At 48.5% G+C, this 23,705-nt stretch overlaps 1 protein-coding gene and 1 long non-coding RNA gene across 8 annotated transcripts in view; one reads left to right on the forward strand and one right to left on the reverse strand.

Annotated features, from left to right (window-relative positions):
- LOC149358740 (uncharacterized) overlaps positions 1–23,705 on the forward strand; it is a 441,725-nt gene that overhangs the window by 271,291 nt on the left and 146,729 nt on the right. The gene's annotated exons all lie outside the window — the stretch shown is intronic.
- LOC149358741 (uncharacterized) lies at positions 15,322–17,642 on the reverse strand. Its single transcript, XR_016288239.1, has 3 exons — positions 17,606–17,642; positions 17,294–17,383; positions 15,322–16,202 (listed from the first exon to the last, which is right to left on the reverse strand). It is a non-coding gene; the product is annotated as an uncharacterized LOC149358741 (long non-coding RNA).

Raw genomic sequence — 23,705 nt, forward strand, 5'->3', positions numbered from 1 at the left:
ACCGAAAAACCGCAGTTCTCACCATCCGGACCTTTCGTGAACGTCCTCATCTTTTCGGTCTGCCCCCTCTATAGCTGTGCAGACCAACGAGACCGAACCATAACTCTAGTTCTCTTCGCTCCATTTCCACCTTGAAGAGGATCGAGCGAGGCTGCGCTGTAAGGCCGGCCGCACATAAGCGTGCCGAAACGCTTGACCGCTGGCGCAGAGGGCAGTTTAAACTCTAACGAACGCCGTGCGAGTTGGCGAACAGACTCTGACGCGACTAACGTAATGCCAGCATGAATGGCCATCATATATAGCCAAATACAAGTCAGCAGTGGACCGTAGCGAGGCCGATGGAAGTTCACAGCCTTTGGTCGGCCGCTGACACAGCTCGTGGTGTGACTTGAGTGTATAGTAAATTAAAGAAAATAAGAAGGAATCTGTACTTACCTAGAGCTTCCTCGTCCGGGGATAGGGTTGCGCAATTCGCTGTAAGGCGCAAAATTATAGCTGCTTGTCTTTCGCGCTGATCAAACAGTGTGCGTCGTATACCTGTAGCGTTCAGCGCTGCTGTTCTTGGTGTGTCTGCTATAGCGCAACCTGAGGTTTCGTGACATTTGTAAGGTAGCTAACTACCACTGTGCAGCGCTGCGGAGGCTGCAGAGGTGTCACTAGTCGTGAAGCGAATTCATGAAGACGTCCGGTCGCTGCAACACCTGGAGGCTCTCCCGGCATTTTCGCTTCCGCATCGGTCATGACTAGCCGGTGCCAAGAGCTGACAAGTGCAGCTTTCTTGGATATCACTTCAATTGAGAGGCAACTGTGGAAAATTCTAGGCTACTGCATGAACGTATTGATGGAACTGGTCTAATTTTCCGATGCATTGGAAAATCTTGATTTTAGTTTTTCCGGCACTCGCAGCGATTCGTTGAAACTTCCCTAGAAAACTGATAGGCTGCCTTTTTGATAATAAACAGCAGAAACCTGCAATCATCCGAAGCAGGGATCTGCGGATATATTGATTATTTTGGCGCAATCGATATGCGAAAAAAGTGCGTTCATAAGCAACTCCCCGTTGAAAAAAAATACGCTTTTCCAGAATTTTTGGGTATGGGTCTACTGTTTTACTGTTTTCATTTTCATGTTTTTTTTTTTTTTTCATCGTCACCTCTATCCTCGTATGATCAACATGCTTGTTTGATGTTCCAGTCTGTTTTCTCGCGTCCACATTTTCGCGGAAGATTCTTTTTCCTATATTTTTTCCTATGCTTATATCAGGGATGCAAGTGTTCGTACTTAACTACTGCTATCATTTCCAGTCGCATCAAAATCAAGCCGATTAATTCACTCCCTCACTTTCGTCCACCCTGTCACTCACTCACCAACCACTGCTGCCTTGGGATTATACGCCCCCCGAGTGTCTGACACCGCCGGCTGCATCATCAGCGAGACTGCGCGGTTGTAACCGGGCGGAGTCACAGCACGAATGCAAAACGAAAGCAGCGTCTCTCGCGCCGATCGGAAACAGGTTTCTCTCCCTAGGCGGCTGCTGCCAGTCGGGGCAGGTCCTCGGCGGGCCTGTTCGCTTCTCGCCGCTTGTCGACGGAAGTCTTGACGGGAGGGCGGCGCGGTCGAAACAACGCGAAGTCGCCCCGCTGCAGCGTGCTCGGCCGCTTCGTTATCCGTGGCGTGTAGCGGAATCCTGTTCGGGTTCCCACGGGGCCTAGTCTTAACCATTTCCTTAACCGGGCATGCATGGTTGCCTTGCGCTCGACGGCGTCGTTCCGCTGTGCCGCTCTGTGGAGATAGCGTTGCGCCGCTGAGCGCTCGGATCTGATGTTCCGAGTCCCACTTAGTGGTCGCTTTTGAGAGCGCGGAATTAGATAAAATGCATGATGGAAAACGTCGCGCCCGCAGGTAGCTGGCGTTTGCAGGAGTTCGTGCATAACTGTAACCGACGCAGATTATATCTGGATTTCTCGGGTAAATTGAACACACCTGCAACGACAATCCAGTTGTATTTGGGGGAATCCTCTCATGGTATAGTGGATTTAATTCTAGGCAGTGAGCCGCCGCGGTGGCTCAGCGGTTACGGTGCTCGGCTGCTGTCCCGAAAGACGCGGGTTCGATCCCGGCCGCGGCGGCTAGAATTTCTTTGGAGGAGAAATTCTAGAGGCCCGTGTACTGTGCGATGTCAGTGCACGTTAAAGAACCCCAGGTGGTCGAAATTTCCGGAGCCCTCCACTACGGCGTCTCTCATAGCCTTAGTCGCTTTGGGACGTTAAACCCCAGAAACCAAACCAAACCAAATTTTAGGCAGTGATTACTGGCTAGACTACTCAGGTTGAGTCTAATTGGATCCTGGTTTTTGTGACATGTTCCTTCTTTAATGCTTAAAGGGACGATAAGGACAAATAGAAGTCGGTCTGTATCTGTAGGGTGCCGCATAGTTGTAATCACGACATGACCACATGAACTGAAAACGGCGCTTTCATAAGCTTGAAACGCGCCGCGGTGGCTCAGTGGTAAGGCGCTCGTCTACTGAGCCGGAGTACCCGGGTTCGAACCCGACCGCGGCGGCCGCGTCTCGATGGAGGCGGAACGCAAGAGGCGCCCGTGTGCTGTACGATGTGAGTGCACGTTAAAGATCCCCAGGTGGACGAAATTATTCCGGAGACCTCCACTAGGGCACCCCTTTCTCGCTTTCTTCTTTCACTCCCACTTTCCTCCCTTCCCTAACGGCGCTGTTCAGGTGTCCGCCAAGATATGTGAGACAGATACTGCTCCATTTGCTTTCCTCAAAAACCAGTGTATTATAAGCTTGAAAAGACCAAAAAATAAAACGAGGTACCGGTGTCGCTATCATCGGCCGATTTAACGAGCAAGATACTTGCGTTGACCCCCCTTGTGCACTGATCCCTGAGGCCACGCTACAGCATCGTTCACTGCAAGACTGTGGTAACCCGTCCTTTTCATCAAGGACGTCATAAGCTTGAATAGACTGGCGGGAACGAAGTCAGGAGTTTGAATAGACTGGAAGGACGTCAGGGATTTGAATAGGCTGGAAGGTCGTCAGGAGTTCGCTTAGACTGGCGGGAAGGACGCCACGAGTTTGAAGAGACTGCCAGGAAGATTCCTTAGTCCGAATCTTCACGGCAAAGTAGGCGTCTTTTGCTTAATGGATTGGATGCATGGACTTATTGGATGGAGTTGTCTTCAGTCTCTCTTTGACGTTTATTTTATATATAACTTGCTTGTATGTTTGCATTTGTATGTCTTTGAGACTTTTTGTTACTCTGTCACTAACCCTCATGGTATTTACGGTATTAATTATATGATGAAAATTAAATAAATAAATAGTAACGAGTAATTACTCCCTAAAATAGAATCTACTCCCCCTCGGGAGTTCGGAATCCGCTTCGTGTTGTTGACTGATTCGGCCTCGCCCTTCCGCCTCTAGCGGAAAGTATATGACAGCTGTGCCGGGTTGTGGGTTGCGGGTTCGAGCCCCAGACCAGGACGAAGTTTTCTTCAGCTGGAAAGATTGTGATAAAGGCGTTTGTAGCCGCATGATGGAGCCTTTGTGGATTCTAATGAGCGATTGCTCGTAAACACCGGAGACGGAAGCAGTATTTCGAGACCTTGATTTCAGATACTGTTTTCTATGCGTGCGTGCGTGTTAGTTCATGACCTTCAGAGTTCCGCACTGGCGCGCTGACTTCGTTCCGGATGGATTCATTGCCCACGTAAGATTGTCGCGTCATTCCAAACCACGCACAATGGTCAAGATTGCCGCTGTTGGCGCTGCTTTGACTGCTTGCGTTAACCGGCATGGTTACTGTGACTACTAGCACAATGTTTACCTGTGTTAACCGAAGTGTGACAAGCCTGGCGGAACCGGCCGAGGGAAATTTGTTAGTTTCAGGTGACTTTTTTTTGTTTATATTCTCTCTACCCCTCGCGCGTTCCGTATCTGCGCGGAGCTTTACTGAAAGAGTTGAACTGCGGAAGAGGTATGGGGAGCTTGTCACTCGATATTGCACATAAGGGCTGCGTTTCCAAGACGCATAGTTGGCCGGGTTCGTGAAGGTTGTAACACGTGGAGACGCCGTCGGAACAAAAAGCAGCGTGTATCGTATAGATATCCACGGTGAGCGGTCTAAATTGATAGTTTGCGCTGTCGGGTCTGTCCTTCCGGCCTTGGTCGCAGTGCGCGCGGCCAGAGACAAAGAAAACGGCAGTGCCGTATCGGTCGCTCTGATCGGTTGTGCGAACGCTGCGGCTGGTGATTTTTCTTCGTTATTTGAGTGTTTACCTTGGCAAACGCAGAAATATGTCCTCGCCTCGAACAAGTTGTCTGAACGTGTGAGCAGTGAACGGCTGATTACACACTACGCGAGTCGCCGAGCCATTTCGCGAAGCTGACGAAAGGCAGTACTGCGCATGCGCGAGGAGCAGTGACGTCGCACGGTGGACAGATGGCGCACCGCCGCCGTCGCTGCGCGGGTGACTCAGGGGTTCCGCCGCCGCGCTCGCCAGTTGCGCATGCGCAGTAGCGGCGCATAGCTAGCGTGCCGGGGCCGCCGCCGCTGCCGCGCGCTCTCCATCGCCTCTCTCTCTCTCCTCGCTGCTTTCGCAATCCTCCAGGTTTAACGAGAGCTAAACCACTGCCAATTTTTTACGTATGTTTAGAGTCTCATATGCGCCATATCCACCACTGAATACACGCTAAGCACGAATACGTTTATATGCTAGTAAAAGTGGAGCAAGCTCTCCTATAGTGCCCTCCCTTTTATAAAAGAGGGCGCTGTTGGGGGCAGCTCACTCTCTTTTTACTCCTTTGTGTTTAGGGTGTAGAATTGTTCCGTGCAGTGTGGATTCTTGAGTAGCTCTCTTGTTTCGCTAATCCCGTCCGAGTTAATAGCCTCCGTCTTCAACCGCGGACCTCAAGTTGAGCGGTTATCGCCTGCGGCACCGGTGCGAGAAGATAAGGATATGCGAGTTCTAAGGAACGACGGCGGCGGCCCCCAATTTCGCGGCGCACCACTGGGCAATGCTTCCTCCGCGGGAGATTCATTGGCTTCGAGAAGCAGGAGCCGCGCAGGAAGGCTATTTCTGGTTTCTTGCACGAAACCCATTTTTTTTTTTTCTCGGAAAATAAATACGAATTGTTCCCGCAGGCGGCGGAGCCCCGAGCCCGAACCACTTCGTTGCAACCAGAGCGCAGCGGGCCGCGTGTTTGTTTAATCAAGACGATCTCGGACAGGCTTACTTAAATTAATAAAATAAAAAATAATGTTGCCCATTAAGCTCCCCGGACGCAGTCCCGTTACTTCTAATATTTATTCGGGTTTTTCCCTTTCTTTTTTCTCTTGGCGCGAAACGAGGGTCTGCCTGCAGCTTTCCCAGTACGGCGAAAATTCGTTTCGGTGTCGTCTCGTCCGAAACCGATCTCCCGGCTGTCATTGTGTGGCGTGTTTTGTTTATTTTCTCTCCGTTATTTCGGAGTTAGAGGCTCGCAGAATAAAAAACGGCAATGCGCAGAAATGACAGAGGCGGCAAGGAACGAATGTCGGCCTTCCATAAATTTTTCTGCGCCGTCGACGGACCATTCTGTCCTAGAGAGAAAAGGGGAGAGAGGAAGAGATGATGAAACCGTCGCGGCCGCTTGCACTTTTGATGGGTCTCGCTTTTTATCGTTCGCCTTATATGCGCTTTCTCTTTTCGACAGTTCCTTACCGAACGCAGAATTACGAACGATGCGCTCGAAACAGCGCCGTGTGTGTACGCCGGCGACTGAACTCCCCGGAGTGTCTCGGCGCCGTCTTCGACGCCCGTTTCGCGCGTCGGACCCGAGTCTGCATTTCTCTCCAGCGGCCGTATCGATATACATGAAGAGAAACGGCTACAAGACGCGGGAGTATATATATCCATAACGCTGAAGGGCCCTGCTCGGGCTGTGCTTTGGTTTGCTTGTTATATCTCTCTCCTTTTTTTTTTTTGCGCTCTTTGTTCTAATCATTCTTTATCGGGCAGCATCATGGCTGTGAATATAGCGCTGCCGTTTCAAGGATGTCGCCGGGACGCGGAGTGACCCTCAGCCTCCGAACACGTCAACTGCGTGCGCAGATACTTTCCTTTCATTGCTGGGGTGGTCAGTGACAAATGTGCTTGTTGTTCTGTGGAAAATGCCAGACGATGCTTCGTTTCGTTTTATGGGGTTTAACGTCCCAAAGCGACTCAGGCTATATGAGGGACGCCGTAGTGGAGGGCTGCGGAAAATTTCGACCTCCTGGGGTTCTTTAACGTGCACTGACATCGTATTTGTTTGTAAATTTTCCACATAAACTAATGGACCAATTACTTTGAACATATGGTAGCCCGACATAATGATCCGGTCTGCCCATTATGCGGGGAACCAGGCACAGTGTTTCAAAGACATGGCTTTGACAAAGAAATATTTGACACAACCTATGAGCGTAAGGTTTGTTCGTAGTTTAATGGGCAGAAAGTTAGGTGGGCGGATGAGATTAAGAAGTTTGCTGGGATACAGTGGCCGCAACTGACAAAGGACAGGGTTAATTGGAGAGACATGGGAGAGGCCTTTGCCCTGCAGTGGGTGTAGTCAGGCTGATGATGATGATGATGAGCGTTAGGAGGCCACCCTGCGCAGCGAGGACCCCGATGACCAGGAAAACCTGTCGGAAAGGGCGAGAGCAGCGCTTCAGGCCATTGGGGTCACGGACTGAGACCAACTCTTAAGCTCTCAATAAATGTTTTTCCTTCTGCTCCTCCCCTTCTCTTAATGTTTACAGTGTTGAAAGGAACGTAACCACGTGATGAGGATGAGGAGGAGGCTTTGTATATAAAGAAAGGAAGGGCGCAGTAACCATGGTTGAACACAACTCAAGAACGAAGCGACTTTACCCCGTCAAAAGAACCCCCTTCCAGACAATGGCGTCGGCCGTTTATCATGAACCTGCTATAGTGGCAATGCAGGGAGCGGCAGATAAGAGGGGATAGTCCCCTCCCTCCATGGTTGTGGATAGGCTTCTCCCTGCATTGTCACGCCGCTCCGTTCATTGTCACACTAGCAGGCACAAGGGAATCGGCCGGCGCCATTGGCTGGAATGTGGGGTCCCCTCTGACGGGAAAAAGCCGCTTCGTTCTTGAGTTGTATCCGACTACACCTCACATTTAGTTTGCAGCAGAGCCGCTCCTGAAGGGAAGGAGTAAAAGGAACCGAACAGAAGGGTGGAGAAAGTCCAAGAGCATGCCACGCACTGTCTAAGGCGCGCTCGGGCGAATCCAAATCAATTTTTGCTGCGGTTTGCGGTGCTGCTGCCTGCCCGCCTCGAAGCTATACCGGATGTCCAGAATTTTTGTAAATGAGTTGCTGGGAAGCAAACGTCGCAACTGCGTGCCTTTCCAATGAAACGCCGTCTGGAGCTAATCCGTAACTGCGGTGCATTGTTACTGACTGGTTGCGCTTTCCTGATGGGATAAACGGTCCGTCTACAGCTTCTTCTTCCAACCAATCGCCGAAGAATCCAAGCGTGAGGTTGGAGTAAAATAAAAAAGGAACTCCAAAACAAACGAGGCGCGGTCCACTAGATTTGAGCTGCTTTCCCGCAGGAGGTGCTTCGAAGAGCGAGCAGGCAACTGAGCTCGTACTCATTATCAACGGAGGAGGAGGAGTAGGGAGTGGGGGAAGGAAGGTAGAACAAGCAATACTCTGCAAGCATTGCAGTCACGCACTCCGAGATATCACGCGATGAAACGAGAAGCGCATTGGACCGGGTGTTGTGAAAACAAGGAGCGCCTTGTTCGCCGCCGCGTAGTACGTTTTAACTGTTTCGAGCCACGCTACGCCGGTCACAGATCGGAATACAGTGGCGTGTGGCCCGCCGACGCGGGTGAGCGCACATCTGATAAAAAAAGAAGAGCTCTTGCCAAGCGCGTCGCTGTGCGCCGCTGTACAAAGCGTGCGCGATCTTCCTCCGCTCCGTTGCTCTTATATTTAAGGAGTCCCGCGGCTGCGTGCAGTCTGGATTTGAACTCCTCGCCCACTGTCGCTGCGTGGTCTGAGGTTCTTTAGGAACGGCTTTAAGAAACAAGTGACTTCCAGTCTAAGTCGGGGGTGGCTTTGTGTAACCCTTCATCGGGCGCACCTGCGAAAGCGTGAAAACACAGAATGGAAAGGGCAATGAGCTTGTTTTCATTTTTCTCGTTTTTAATGCGTAAGCATTAGAACCCCCATGTTAGAAAAATCTGTCCGTCCGTACGTACGAAGCCTTGGTTGGCAGGCGTAAAAGGGGAGAGAAGGAAAGTCCTTTCTCCACTTTCAGGGGAAGGTGAGCCAGTGTGAAATATGGCAAAACGAAGAGAGGGGGTGGCGAGTGTGGGATGGTGGAGAGGGAGTACGGCATGTGCCACTATGATTGCTGGATTCGATCAGGAGAGTGAAAGGGGAGGGGGAGCTCGGGCTCGTCGTATCACGGGGTGATTGACGGACTGCTGGATCACGCTACCCGCTCCCACGGTCTGAACGCGACCGTTACAGCGGCTGCGGCATCCGGGGAAGCACTCATGTTAACTCTTACTCTGTTGCATCAGTCGCATTGATCAGCTATATACATATATAGTATATAAAGAGTGAAAGCTGCTGGGGCACTTTTTTTGCGGGCTTTATGGCGTCCGTTTGTAGCCGCTCTTCGTCATAGTGTGTTGGCGGCGTATAATGTCGCAAATAAAAATCCAGACTTCATATGCCGTATGGGGTCACGTGACCTGTGTGGGCATCGGCGTGGGCGCACTCATTTGGTGGGGCCGCCGAGGTGGCCCAGTGGTTATGGTGCTCGGCTGCTGACCCGAAAGACACGGGTTCGATCCCGGCCGCGGCGGTTGAATTTCTTTGGAGGAGAAATTCTAGAGGCCGGTGTACTGTGCGATGTCAGTGCACGTTAAAGAACCCCAAGTGGACGTAATTTCCGGAGCCGCTTTGGGACGTTAAACCCCATCAACCAACCAATCATTTGGTGGGGCGGCGTCGGTATACCAGCTATTTTTCTTGTACGTCGTATTCTTTCAAACTATAGCAACCTTTTCCGTTTTCCACGTGTTTCTGCGTGAATCTTGCGACGACGTCTCTCTTTGACCTAGTTAGAGCACGCAGGGACCGTGCCCCCGCGTCTTGCAGAACGCGGCTGACAGCTGGGCTGGGCTTTAGCCTCACGCTCGAGCATACATGCACGCCTATACCCACGCCGCGTATACACGACGGCGCGCCGCAGCGACTTGGACGTTGCGAAGAGCGCAGCCGCGCTCTCGAGCGCGCTTTCTCTCCTCTCGCTAGCGCTGATCGCGCGCGCACTCAGTCGTACCGGTCGGGGCGTGACGGCGACGAGTGCGCGAGGTGCGCCCATGACGCTCTCTGCGTGACGCGCGCATACTCGCTGCGCGAGATTTTTTTTCTTCTTCTCTTCGTTCGTTCTGTCGCGGCGAGGGACTGGGTTAAGCTCGCTTTCTTTCTTTTTGTTATTTACGATTAACGTTTTTCCTTTTTTTTTCTGTTTCTTTGCATCTTTCTCTTCTGTTGTCGGTAGTGGCGCTGCTTTGTCGGAAGAGTTTCCCGGGGCGTGGCGTTGGCAGTTGCGCGCCTCACAACGCGTCGTTTAAACGCAGCCCCGTCGAAGGACGTAGGCGGGGAGAATATTGCGGGAAACAATCGGAGAGCTGAGTGCATGGACGCGCGCAGACGTCTGGGGGGGTCTTGTCTTCGGCTCAGCCAGCGACTTTCGTGGCTGCTGCAGCAGTTATATGCTTCTTTCGAGGCGCTATGTCGGCTTACGAAAGTGGTTCTAAAGGATGCGTTCAGGAGCCGATTACGCTGGGATACAGGCCTGCTGATTTGATCATCTAGCGTTCGTTTCAATTCATTTTCATTACCTTAAAGGCGTTCTTTTGCAGGGAAATCTGTCCATATCGTTCCCTAACGGCGCAGAGCTTGGTGGTATCCGCCAGTCGCCGACAGCGCATGCGCGCATGGCCCTGACGGGCCATTCCCGGCAACGCTATGCTAAACGTCTCCAGTTTCGTCCCATGAGACACTTCGCTCACTGAGTGCCTTCTCGGAGTCTCGTTCGACCCGCTGAGAAACGTGTGAATCCTGTGACAGGGAACGGCAACCGGTCGACTCTTATGCAACACTGAACGCTGCTTTTCCCAGCCCTTTTTTTTATCGTCTGTTCAAAGGAGAAATACGAGGCGTGTGTAATTAGTTCGTGAAGTGGCATACCGAAGTGTGTATACACGTTAAACTTCAGAATAACGCAACAATTCGATAAGTAACCAGAATGAATGCAGGACTGAAGTTGGTCCTGATTGCAGTGCTCGAAGTGGCGAGAAAGGCAGTGGTTGGACGTGTGTCGCTGCATGTTCGGAGCTGTGTGAGTCACAGCGGCGCATTTCCGGTGTGGTACAATTACTCCGAGGAGCCCTGTAGAAGCAATGGCAGCCGGTGCTCAGCGTTTTTTCTTCGCCGCGTCTGACTCCGCCGAGGGCCGCGCCCGAACAGGTTTCCTTTCCCCCTTGCTGGGACGGTGTAGTGGCGCAGGGGCGCGACTGTTGGAGATTTCTTTTCATTGTCCCTTCTCTTGTATGACCTGTGGAGCCCTTCTAAAGCGCGTAGCGTTGCTCTCTAGATGCCTGCGTGCACTAAAATGGTTGTTTTTTTACTTATTAGGATTTTGCCAATCCCTAATTCGTCCATGAATGAATTTATTCACGCATTGCTGTTGTCGAATACAGCTTAAGGGTGAAGCGGCGAATGATGCTCTTAGCAGGCCCTCCATCCAATGGCGTCGACTGGTTGGCGTGACGTCGTTGTTAATCTAATTAAAGCGTGGTTATCCTCTTGTTCCTGAAAGCACCCGCGTCGTCACTCTACAGCGTATGTAGGGGGATTAAGAACGGCGTCATCACAGCCGATCGACGCCATTGGCTAGACGGCCTCATCTGACGGGCACTCGCCGCTTCGTTCTTGAGTTGTATCCAGCTATGGCTACGTGTACTTGCTCTTGTTTTTTGTGTTTGTACTTTGTTTCTGTCGCTTTTCCAGTATGTATGGCGTGCACTGGCTGGCGTGTATGGCGTGCAGTATATATGGCTAGGAATTTGCGGGAAGCAGTGTATTTGGGAACGTGCCGTCATCATACACTCTAAACTCGAATACACCCTTATGGGAGTGAAAAGGGAATAAGCTGTGTGTTAAAAGGGTGTGCGCTAGGGGACAGTTCACTCCCTTACTCCTTTTCGTTTGGAGAGTAGATGTAAAACGTGGTAACATAGATTGCCGCAGTGCGTCGCAGCTGCCACTGTCCTTGGCTCTTTCTAAGTTTCTGATCGTTTTTCGGCGAGTCCTCGCTGATGCTGAGACAAGATTTTTGTCGCTAATCGACTCGTTCACAGTTCTTACGTAATGAATAAACTGCGAGGCAGGCACTCCGGTGCGCCCTCTTCTCCTCCAGACAGAACAAGGCCGGAACATCCGCTCACGGTGGCAAACTTTCTCTCTCCTCGTGTCGTGCGTACAGCTCGCAAGGATCGACAGAAGCCGCAGCGCGCACTGCTCCTTTGTGTGTGCGGCCCAGCTTGCCTGCCCTTTCTTCTCGGAGAGCCCGTTATACGAAAGAAAGCGGAAGCCTTGGTACCGGCTCCTCCTCTTCAGTGCTTCGTGCAGCGTGAGAGGCTTTGCTCCCTTGCAGCACCTGTCTAGTTTGTCGCTGCGCGAACACGGAGACGCAGGTGTGAACGGGGACGGCCGCACAAAGGCCACAAGAGCGCGCGCGCGTTCGTCCCCGCTTTTTTTTGTTTTTGCTACCGCTTTGCACGTAGCTGGCTCTTGGCGAAACCTCCTCTGGCACTGTGTATGTGTGCAAGACCCTCGAATTTCGTTCTGCTTCCCGTCTATTCGGCGACGACGGCGTTCGAAATCGATGCACTGCGCCTGCGCCGCGGACGACTTGACGACGACGACGCGAAGGGCAACGCCGGAATAAGCCGTGAAAACGGGCCCAGTCTCGCCAACACCTCCCCCCCCCCCCCCCCCCCCTCTTCCTCGCATTGTTGCGAAGAGCATGTCCTTCGTGTGTTCGACGTGTCCTCCGCTTCTCCCTCCCTTCCATCCTTCCTTGGAACATTCTTTCGTTCGTTCAGCGCCGGCTCTCCGTTCTCTTTTTGTCTATCTGTCTTTTCGCAGAGAGCTCTTGGGGCCGTGTTTTCTCCCTGCGACCATTGTTCCGCTTTCCATTTTCGTTCTTGATGGATGACCGGCGCCACGCATCCAGCCGTCCATCCATCCAATCTGAAAACTGTCTTTCTTTCTGTCTTTCTTCGTCAGCTCCGCCTCCTGTCTGCTGTGTGGCGCTGCAGTGCGCGCACATACGTGTACTTCGCGAACGTTTTCTCGCCGCTCCCATTCTCATTCAGCGGAGGATGAGGAGGGGATGGGGAAGACATGACTGAGCAGAGAAGGAGCGCAACAGGGGCCCGCGTGATGTCAGGACACGGACGCCCCGATCGGTGCCGCCGATGTTCCAAAACAGCCTAACGCGTCCGCAGAAACAGCGTTCTTCGCAGCATTTTCCCCTTCCACTAAAAGTCTGAGAGTACACGCATGGCCTTTCTCCTTTCTTTTTCTTTCCTCCTGTCGGCTCTGTTCTGGCCAGCCACACACTAACTATTGCTCCAGCCGACCCCCATACGCCATTTCGGATTTCGCACTTAGGGCTCCTCGCTTTGTTCCTAATGGCTAGCCTCGGCTACCTTTGCTCGGATAGAAGCATCACTCGTGGGGTGGCATGCGGCAAGTGCAGCGAGATTGCCATTTTAATGCGTTCGGCATTACTACTCCCATTACGAGAAAAGCTGGCGGCGTGTGTACGTACTCGTAGATGGTACAGAAAATCCCAGCCCCCGAGTTAACTTTGCACCTCCCTGCCTTTCCTTCTCTTCCTCCCCCTCCCGTGAGTCATTGCGTGGGCGGTACGAGACTTATTTTCAAGAATTGATCTGCGCTGCTGGAGGCAAGGGGCTTTAGTTGGAGGAGGTCGGGATCGATGGAACTGGATACAACTCAAGAACTAAGCGGCTTTTCACCGTTAAGGGACCCCCTTTCCAGCCAATGGCGTCGGCCGATTCTCATCTACCAGCTAGCGCGACAATGCAGGGAGTGCACTCTAAGAAAAAAAGGTGTGATCTTAGTCTTTTTGGGGGGTAAAACACTTGTCGCTGAGCTGACACCTTTTTGGGGGTAAGGTTACGCTGTTTCTTGGAGACTAAGTATTTATGCTCTCGCACATAGAGTAATGTTACGCTCTAATAGCCTAGACTTGCACTGACATAAGAAGAGTAACTTTAAACCAGTTAGGTATAACATTACGCCTTTCTAAAAGGGGTAAATGTTAGCCTGAGGAAAGCATAAACATATCCTAGCATGCAAGGTGCAAGTTTGCACCTTTAGCAGGTAAATTTATGCTATGTATAGAAGTGCAAAGTTACTTTGTCAAAGACTAAACTTATACCGTCATAAACAGAGCAAAGTTTGCACCCCTGTGGTGCAAGTTTATACCCTTACATGATGGATAAAGTTACCCTTCTAGTAGTACAAAGTAATGCCCTACTGCAAGGGGTATCTATACACTACTCGGTGGTGTATTTATACTGTCCACACGAGAGCATTATTACCCTTCTGTAGCGTAAACCTGCCCACTGAATGCAGAACTAAAGTTGACCCATATGGTAGAAGCCCGAGTCTTTCTGGAAGTGCAGGCAGTGTCAAAATGTTGCGACGAATCTTTCATGTGAGATGGTCTGTGTCATTGTGTGTTCAGGTGCAGGTACTACTGCAGAATGTACACAAAGAATTCATAAACGAATCGGAGAAAGAAACATACCGTCATATTTATTTTGTCACATGCTACACCATATTACAGCAATGACCCTGGCAGTCTTCTTCATACAGGTGGAGGCAGTATGTAACATGTATTTGACCTGCACAGAGAAGAAAACATATAATGAATTTTGCAACCACAAAGCTCAGACGACGTGACCATGGGCTTAGTTAATTCAGGTCTAAAAGTGTAAACCACACAAAAGGCAGGGATAAATGGAAATGCATGAAAACAATGCCACAAGTGCAGGCTTCTGTTTATTATTGAGAACCAAAATCAGAAAAGATATGCAGGAAAAACAAAACATGTCCTAAATGGCAGCTACTTAATCACTCACATATGCTGACATTATCACAAGCACAGTGGCTTCTTAGGAAAAATCCAGAATATTGTGCCCAGCTGCACGGTCAGGCTGTAGGCATCCCGGATGCCAGACTAAGAAGAGGGTCATATCAAGAAACAGAAAAACATGTGCATGAAATGGAAGCTACTAAAAGGTGATAAAATGAAATGCCGTTTAACAAACCCTTCCCTCCATTCTCGTGTTTTTATTTCTCCGTATCTAGAGTGGTTAAGGTTTCATGCAGCCCTTGCTAACAATATGTCTCTGGTCTCTGATGCCATTATATGATTTGTTGCCCATACAGAGAATTTTCTTCCTAAAAGGGAAGTGTAGGTGATTATCTGAGCATCAATCAGTGATACTTCCAACTGTAATTTTCCCTGCATATATTACCTGTGAATTCATTTCCAATTAGCAAACAGCAGGAAGCTTGTCCCTGTGATGGCATTTTTGGGTGTATTCCATTGTCACAGCCTTTCGATACAGTTTAAATACCTGGTGAAAGGCCTATGCACAAAGGCTATGCACTATAAATCTTAGTGTACCACTCCTGGAAAACAAAGAAAAGCTTTCGGCTAAATGTGAAATAATAGCAAGGGCAACTTACACATCTAAAGAATTGTCTCCATGCATGAGGTAACGTCATACCCAAAAAATTATTTGGACCACATTATAATACAGATACTTTTTATTCACGTTCATAGCCTGTTTCATACTACACCTCTACATTATGCCTGTGCAAAAAGCTTTGGTTATGGACTGGCCTTCACTGACAGACTACATTAACTACACATTGCTTGAAGGAACCTAGTTGCGCTATAAAAAAGACAAACACAGGAAAAAGCCAAGAGACAGACAGATTGCGCTCTGTCTGTCTCTTGGCTTTTTCCTGTGTTTGTCTTTTTTATAGCGCAACTAGGTTCCTTCAAGCAATGCACCAACTTGCCCAACAAGAAGTTCTTCTAAATTAACTACACAAGCAGCACAGAACAGTCTCCTTCTAAAGCACTATTTTTGCTTGAGGAAATTACAAATCTCGTCTTCTTATTTAGACAGTGCTGCTTCTTCCAATGCTTGCAGCATATGCAGCAGCAGTAATTCTCATGAATTACATTTTGCTGGCACAATAGAATGTTACCTTTACACATCTTTTCAGATGCTTAGCATAATGAAATTGTAAACACTGACTGACAGCATTCAAGAATGGCTATTAAAACAGTTGCCTTCCATATCTGCTGTCACATGCAGTGCACGTGACCTTAATTAAATTTTAAGTTCACTCCGATGTGAAATGAAACTAATATGGATTCATGTGAGTTATTGGAAATTATTCACATCAGTGAACAGCACCTTCCTACTCAAAAAGAAAGTGTGAACAGTGCAAAGAAGATTAACAGCCTCACGTAGCTGCATATCACATTAAGCTTCACATGCATAAACGGTGCTAGTCATATTAGCTTGGTAGCATGCCACCCTGCCAAGCATTACCATAACTGTGTCATTTTTTTCTGACGTCAGCAACATGGATTGTAGGCAGCGCCTCTCAAACTAATTCAGTATGAAATCTTTGCTGAAGTCCAGCCTACTTTTGCAGAAAAAAAACTGCATTTATACTTCATGTCATAAAAAGTGGTCACAATTAATCAAACCATTATTCAGAAATTCTTTCATAACTAAGTCCTCGAAAACATTGAAAAGCTCTAAAATCTCTGTAATAGAATGGCTGCAGCTGTGCAACATAGCATACTATGTTCACGGATGGACATCAAGTGATGATGAACTTGCAACAATGTCCCAATTACATAAAAACATACATACCACACACATCTAGTCCCGGCCACTTGTACGGAATCCAGGCTGAACTTCGGTGCTAGGAGTGACAATGGTTGTGCACCTTTGCATCCCTCCTTCTCCCAGGTGCACTGCAATAGAGGCGTCATTTATAGCATTAGTGTAATGATTAGTGATAACTTATATGTTCATTAAACCACGTAATGGCAGCACACATGCTCAAAAAACGACAGGAATAGTTTGAAAACGAGAAACAACTTTTGATTCCAAATTTTTATCCATTACAGCACTTGCCACATATTTATAACAGGCATAATTGACGCAGTGCACTGGCACAATAAGCCTAGACAAACTTCTACAGCACAATGACCTATTACCAGTGAATTGTCACTAAGTGCCTAACATAATTAACACATTTTCTAACAGCCACTGCAGAAAAAAGAAAGAACTATACTGTTACTGCTTACGAGATTGACAGTATTCATTACAGAATTTTTTTTTCGTTGACAGATTACCGCAGTGCAACCAAAATCCTTATTGTTCTAAACAGAAAAGCTTAGATACTAGCGTATTCTTCTATTCAACCTCTTAGAGCGACATCAAACCTAAAGTCTCACTCTTTCACAAGAGAACACAAGAGCACAAAAAGAGGTGACATAGACTGTACGCTTTTGTGAGCTAATGTTTGGCCACCAACTAGCCCCGACCCTTTCACTAGTAAAAAGAACTAAACAAGTTCACTTTTCTCTATTAGTTCTCAGCCTGAGTGAAGAGCCAGTTACATATCAACTTAACACCATTAGCAAGCGCATCTTGCCATTCGAATGCAGTAAAACTGCTGGCATGATAAGTCACATTCTGGGTTAGCAAAAATATTGCAAGGTGTAAGCGAAAACGGCCGCATGCCAGGAAGCGCAGAGCACAAATGAGCTGCTAATTTCGTGCCTATGAATAAATAAATTTCACGTTTACTGTTTTATCGTTTGCTTGCTACTCCGTGGTAAAGAAAAAAAATTGACGCCGTCCATTCGCAAAAAAAAAAAAAAAGCGGCCTGGCAGAAGGAGTTGCCTTGCAGCGCTAAAATTATAAAGGGATTATGGTCCAATAAGAATCACATACAGTGCTGCAGTAGATGTGAGCACTGCGCGCAGTACGTGCCACAGAAGCGCGCACACTAATTTACTCGCCCCTTTCTGAACGGAGACTGCGGTTTGGACTTACCTTACTGAATGGTCGTGAGCAGGGACAAATACTTGGCGTTGAAGAGACGACCGGCAATGTTCTTTCGCACGGCAGACGAAGGATCAGAGCCTGCAGCGAAAGATAGCATGAGAAAGACGCCGGCAGATTGCGCTGCTGCGATCGTGTGTTGTACACGATAGGCTCCCTCCGGCCGCACGCGACCGGCTCAAAACAAGAAATAGCAACAAGCAGCGGCTCGCGCACACAATCCATGATAAAAAATCTGTACTGAACACACCATAACTTGATGGCAGGAAACAACCCGTATGACCAAACGAAAATGTCACTTACTTGTACGGTTGAAATTGGGCGCAAAGAATCCGTACGATGCAGGCGCCGCGACGATCTGGCGTGCGCTGTTTCTTTCAGACGTTGACTCTTTCGCGAAGATGTCGCCCACTGCAGCGTCACACATCGATGAAGCTTGCACGATGAAGTAATCGCTGAACAGAACCTAAACGCACACAGGCCCGTACTGCAAGATGAAATGAGGAATGCGCGTCGCGACTTGCACGCACGGCAACCAGGCGCGGTAAACAGCGGCTTCGTCTTCGACTCTACGCGAGCGGCCAATCCAAATAGACAGGCACGTGATCTGAAGAGAGAGAAGGAAGAAACCAGGAGAAACTACAACCGGTCCATCGCCAGCCATCGCTTCCAAAGCTTGCTTCGCGCCATAGAGGAATTACAGAGGAGGTTTTCCTTCCTCCATGCTTCGTGCCTTTCTTTCGTTCCGCCGGACCCCGCGCTTCCCCTCTTTTCCTTTTCTCCGCTGACTGAAAGAACGTCTGCGTTCCCAGTAGTGTCCCAAGGTCAAGCCGCCCGCGTGCGGGCGACAACCTTTGGTCCTTGCAATGTGCTGGTAGCTTATTATTTTTGCATGCGCCTCTCTGCCCTTGTGGCACGTATTTTTCCGCGCTTTCGGCGTGCGCACAACTCTTCCGTTATCGGAGACAACGAACGCGGCGAGACTCGTCTTATCAGTCCTTGCAGTATCCCTTTGAAGCTTTTAATGCAGCCAGCTATTACGCAGTATGAATTACGCAGATGCTGCCGTAAATGTGTGGCGTATGCAACAGAATAGTTTTCAGAGCAGCTGCAGCTTACGAGCATCATTCGGAAGTTCTCGTCAGCTCTCATTTACTACCGCGTACAGAAGGCACTGCGGAATATATATCAATAAACTGCCCTTCCTGTACTTCTAAATCAGTCATAGAACCGGCTAAGAAAGCGATGTGAATGCTGGAGCATTATTGATTCAATGTCAGGCACAGTAACAGTTTTAAATACTGATATTTCCGCGTGATATTGCTGCGAGAAATTTCAACTTTCTTTTGTGCTTATGGGGCCGCACGTGTGAGGAGAATCCGAAGAAAAAAACCGCTCTGTTCAAAAATAGTTTAACTCAATCGAAATATACACAGCTGTAGAAATATTGATTTAATAAAGCCGCATCGAGTGATCAGAAGCGTCAGGCAAACAAAGGGGATTCACAACATTTGAACATTTGAGGAAGATCGCGCAGAAGAGGGCTTCAAACGACAGTCGACAACTGCTGATGCAGCAGTTCTCACCTCTCATCGTTCCAGTGTTCGCGAAGTTCTCAAAATATTTTCAAAATGGGTCAGCAGAGCAGAAATGGAGCACTGCCAGCGCTATGCCAGCAAGCATCCGTTAAGACGCTTCAACCGACTGGTTATTCGGGCGATTCCGTCTATTATACGCGCTTTCATTTTATTCAATATAGGCAGTTGCCACAGCTGAATTTATGCTTTTGTTAAAGATTGGTTCGTCAGTGCGATACAATGTGTCCTTTAGCTCAGTTTTATTTGTGCATACAAGACAAAAGTCTCAGTCATCCGAAGCAACTTACGATGATGAAGGAAAACCTGCCGGTTTATACGCCGTAGTTTCATTTATTTTCGAGCTTGGGTCTTCGGGCTGCGTCTATCTAGTGCAATGTACTGTTTAGTGCTTCTCATTAGCCTCTAAAAGAAAGAGTTATTTCCTGACGCATGAACCATTCCATAAGAATTCACAATGCACTGCCGCAATATAAGCGCCTTGATTACTGTTTCCTCTGGCACCCGGTTTGTTGCGGAATTCGATGCTTCCATAGCGCTACAGTTCGAAAAAAAAAATTGGAGGCAGTCAACTTCATTTCTGAATATCAATACTATACTTGAGTGCATTAAAGCTGCGCGGAACAACCTAAAAGCTAAAAGTTACGTACACGTACACTGAGTTTAAGCTAATTTCTGCTCTTGTAGGCGTGCAGCACAATTTCATACGCAAGAGAAGTTCGAATAGACTTAAATCGCGTTGGTCACCTCGCTCCCTGTTTATCAATTTAAAATAAGCTGAAATTGAATTGCTTCTATGTGAAACACTTGTACGCGCCAAAACATGATCAGGAAATGCAGTTATCTCGAAAACTGATTACTATGGGCTTCGCTATCTTGTGCCGAGAGAAAGGATCCGTACACTTGTTGGAAAGGAAACGTAGAAATGTCTTTTACGCTGCGTTGAGGAGTTTCCGAGCAGATGTACAAATGCTGGTGATCTCATAGTAGACCAGCAAAAGTGCGACTCTGAGGCCTGGCTCGTGTCTTGGTAAAAGTGCTCTAAACAAAAATGTACCTATATATATGGAATGGTCAGGCCACGTTCACAACTCAGTTCAGATGCAGAATTATTCCTTCCCTAGTTTCTTGCATTTTTGTTTTTCAGCGTTGTCAGTATTAGTGGTGAAGATCACGCGTTTATCAGCGAGTAGGGCTCTTTTTTGTTGTTGAAATGGAGCAGAAATATGAGAGTGCAATTTATTCGGGATTTGCGTTACATTGCATCTTCAGCTAACATAAAATTACAGCGTCAACAATCTCGCTCGTTCGTCTGATTTTGATTTATTAACTTGTATGCATGTTAACCTGAACCCTTTCTGTTATTCGTCTGTTATTTGCTTAGGAACATGTGCCACAACGAGGGGTTATTCGAAAAGCAGTGCACGTTATTCGAAATTGTACGGAGGGAATTAACCGCCCTGGTACTTATCGTACGCTATTAGAAAATGAAGAACAGCGCTGACTAATAGAGCTTACGCTGGCTGTGAAGCAAAACTGTTCCTTTTAAAGCTTTTATTACCTCTTTAATAAAAGCTTAACCACAAGCCGATATTATAAGCGCAATAATTTTCATGCCTCTGGTGTGTTGAAGCGCTAAACTGTTGATTTCGTTCAGAGCTGCGATTGGTCAGAGGAGTAACACAGCACCGATCATGCCGTCTGTCTTAGCTGACTTACTTCTTGTTTAAAATGATATCCAATCATGAGTATGAAAGCACATGCACCGAATATTAGTGATTATTTTGGTCGTTAGCAACCAAGAGCATGTTTGCATGCGTGATGGTTGTCGTGGCCGATCGCGGCCAATGCACCTTTTTTCAGTAACGTTCTGTGCATCCGCCAAGCCGCTTCGTCCGCCATTATTGCCGACCATGTCAGGCGGAGATGGGCAGAAGATCGCTGTACGTGTTCTTCGAACAAAATAGCTTCTGGTCCCTTGAAGAAGCGAGGAGGCGCGGTCAGTGTCGCCAGCGTGGGTGAGAGGATCAATGCAGTGGGGGAGCGTGAGCCAGCGTAGCTTTTAACTATTGTCCTCAAAATAACCCCGCCACCCCGCTTTCGGGAGAGGGCCATCTTCGAGAGGGAGGGGAGGCGGTGAGGGCTGCATACTTTGCTGTACAGCGTCTTCGCGCAGAGGGAACACAGCTGGTTTGAAGAGTAAAAAAGGGGGTAAGTTTTCTGAAAGAGACTAACGGCCTCCACCACCTCCACACGGGTGTAACGATGCACTCTGCAAAGTGCTTCTTTAGTCCATGCGCCTTCAGATAGCATAAGTCGTGAAGATGCACCCTTCTTACACCCTTTTTTCTTAGAGTGTGGTAGATGAAACGGCAAAGTCTCCTCCCTGACTGCATTGTCTCGCTAGCAGTGTCATGAGAGTCGGCCGACGCCATTGGCTGGAAGGTGGTGCTTCGACGAGGAAATGCTGCTTCTTTCTTGAGTTGCATTCGGATATAGTGGCTTCAGCGGGTTGTGCGCACGCTGAAACTTTCTCTTGCCGTAATTGCCGTACACGCCGCTTGCGCCCACGCGGGTGTTCTCTGGAAACTTACACGGCTTTTATCCTCGCAATTCAGACCGCGGCCACGCAGCAGCCCCCGGTTTTCGATTCGCCCACGGAACCCGTGCGATTTTCTTTGGAGAGGTATAAGCTTGGGGAACACTTCTTTTTTACGTCTGTACTCAACCCCCGTTGCCGTTTCCTTCCATGGTCGTTCCCTTGACGTCACGAACAGAAGGTGGGGGTTGTGTTTAAATCGCGATTTCTCAGCACTTAGCATCAATACGTTGTCATGCGCGACACACTTTTGAGGTTGTAAGTGTTCGTATAGGTTATTAAAGTTTGTATGCGGCACGGCCGTGTCCAACTTGCTGCGGGACCAGGACCTTTTTCCTCTTGAGCCCCGCACGGGGTCTGGAATCTGATCATGCGGCAGTTATTGCTTTTCTCTACCTCAGTTATGTGTAAACTCGCGAACCTTTGTGTCAGTAGCAGTGGGCAAGGAATGTTTGCTGGTGCCTTTCTGGACGATTTAGTGTCTCAACTATCTACAGGATTCAGGCTTGACTGGCTTGCCTAATGACAGCATTTATTATCAGTTCATTTACTCCAGCAATTTAATTAGCAATAACTGCCCTCGGTTTGCTAGCCAGAACAATTTTCTACTCCCGAAAGTTCACACTAATTACGGTAAAGTGACATCATAATTTGCAGCCATTTTTGTTTTGGAATTCCTTTCCTCTTTAAAATGAGAACCGTATTCGACACCCCTGCATAGTTATAAAAAAAGCACTAAAGTATTCGTTACTTGATCGAGATTTTATGTAGATTGATATTTTTTAATTTGTTTGTGCATATGCTATCTCTCTTTGTAGTTTATGTTATTCTGATACCTCATAATTGCGTTGTTTGCTTCTGCGTTATTTCTCGCTGCATTCTGCCTGCGGTTAGTTTCTATTCCTTACATATAATGTTTAACCGAGGGTCCTCGGGCAGTCTGTGACTTTGGGACCCTAGTCTGTACACATCTCTTTGTAATTACTCGCTGCATTCTGCCTGTTGTTAGTTTGTATTCCTCAGATATAATGTTTAACCGACGTTCCTTGTGCAGTCTGCGACTTTGGGGCCCTCGTGTGTACACAGTCACGCCTGTATAAATTGTTCTAACAAGGTTCGATTTGATTCGATTTCATTTGAAGTGCGCTCCAGCGCGGTTGCTATATGCAAGAGCGAGCAAGTTTCTTACGACAATATCGACTCGTGACGCGCGCTCGCTCGGAAAAAAAAAAAGAAAGAAAGAAAGAAAGAGAGAGGAAGAGGGAGAGAAAGTGCTCGCGTTGGACCAGCCCGAGCTCTTTCAGCAGGCACATTAACAACGCTCAAGAAACGACACCGTTTCCTTCAAATCGCCCCCCATTCTCTAATTACTCCCCGTGGCCTGGTTTTGTAATAAATGCTCTCGTAGTTCGCACTTCGGGACAGCGTTTTCGCTTCTCGCTTTTCCTTTCGTGCGCACACGATCGTACTAATGGTTTGCGGGCGTGAAGAGTCGGCTGTTGTGCAGGTAACCACCACTTCGAAGGCAGAGCATGTCTCTTTCGCGTGGTAAGGAAACGCGGTTAGCCTAAATGGTCTTGCTTGGGCTGCGCGCGTATTATACTGGGTCAACAACAAAAGACGACGAGCGGCCGCCGTTAACCATTCGCTGGCAGGCGGGAACCTTCGAAGTTCGGACACGTGCTGGAGCTTAGCGGTGCCTTAGGAGGGGTCCACACAACGGCGCGGTCGCGCTTGGAAATGGACCTATTGGTGTTGTATCTTCCGTTTAGAATTTTCTACACCAAAGCGCGCTGTTTCTTGTACCTTTTTTATTTATACATACCATGCACATTGTCACCATGGGTTGTACTATCGTGGAATTAAAAAAGTAAATGAACATAAATGTCCTCGTCCGTGTGTGAACGTGAGAAATCCCCCCCCCCCCTCCCTTTTTTTTTTTTGTTCTGATTGGTGGGGTACGTATAGCTGAGGAAACCGATGCCTGGAGGCGTGTTTTACGAACCATAATGCACCCGTGAGGAACGCAATGAACATAGTGCATAATGAACCATATTGAGATCATGCCCATCTGTGTCCTGCAGAGGTGATGATCATGCCGTATAACAAACGCAGTACTCCTTTCCAAGACAAGACACCTCACCAAGAGGTGATATGCAACGTCCTGCTTCACACCCGTATGGAAGATCTCGTGCGGTCCAGTCTTGCA

The sequence above is a fragment of the Amblyomma mixtum genome, chromosome 2, assembly GCF_055824585.1.
Source record: "Amblyomma mixtum isolate Tamu chromosome 2, ASM5582458v1, whole genome shotgun sequence".
NCBI classification, from domain to species: Eukaryota; Metazoa; Arthropoda; class Arachnida; order Ixodida; family Ixodidae; genus Amblyomma; species Amblyomma mixtum.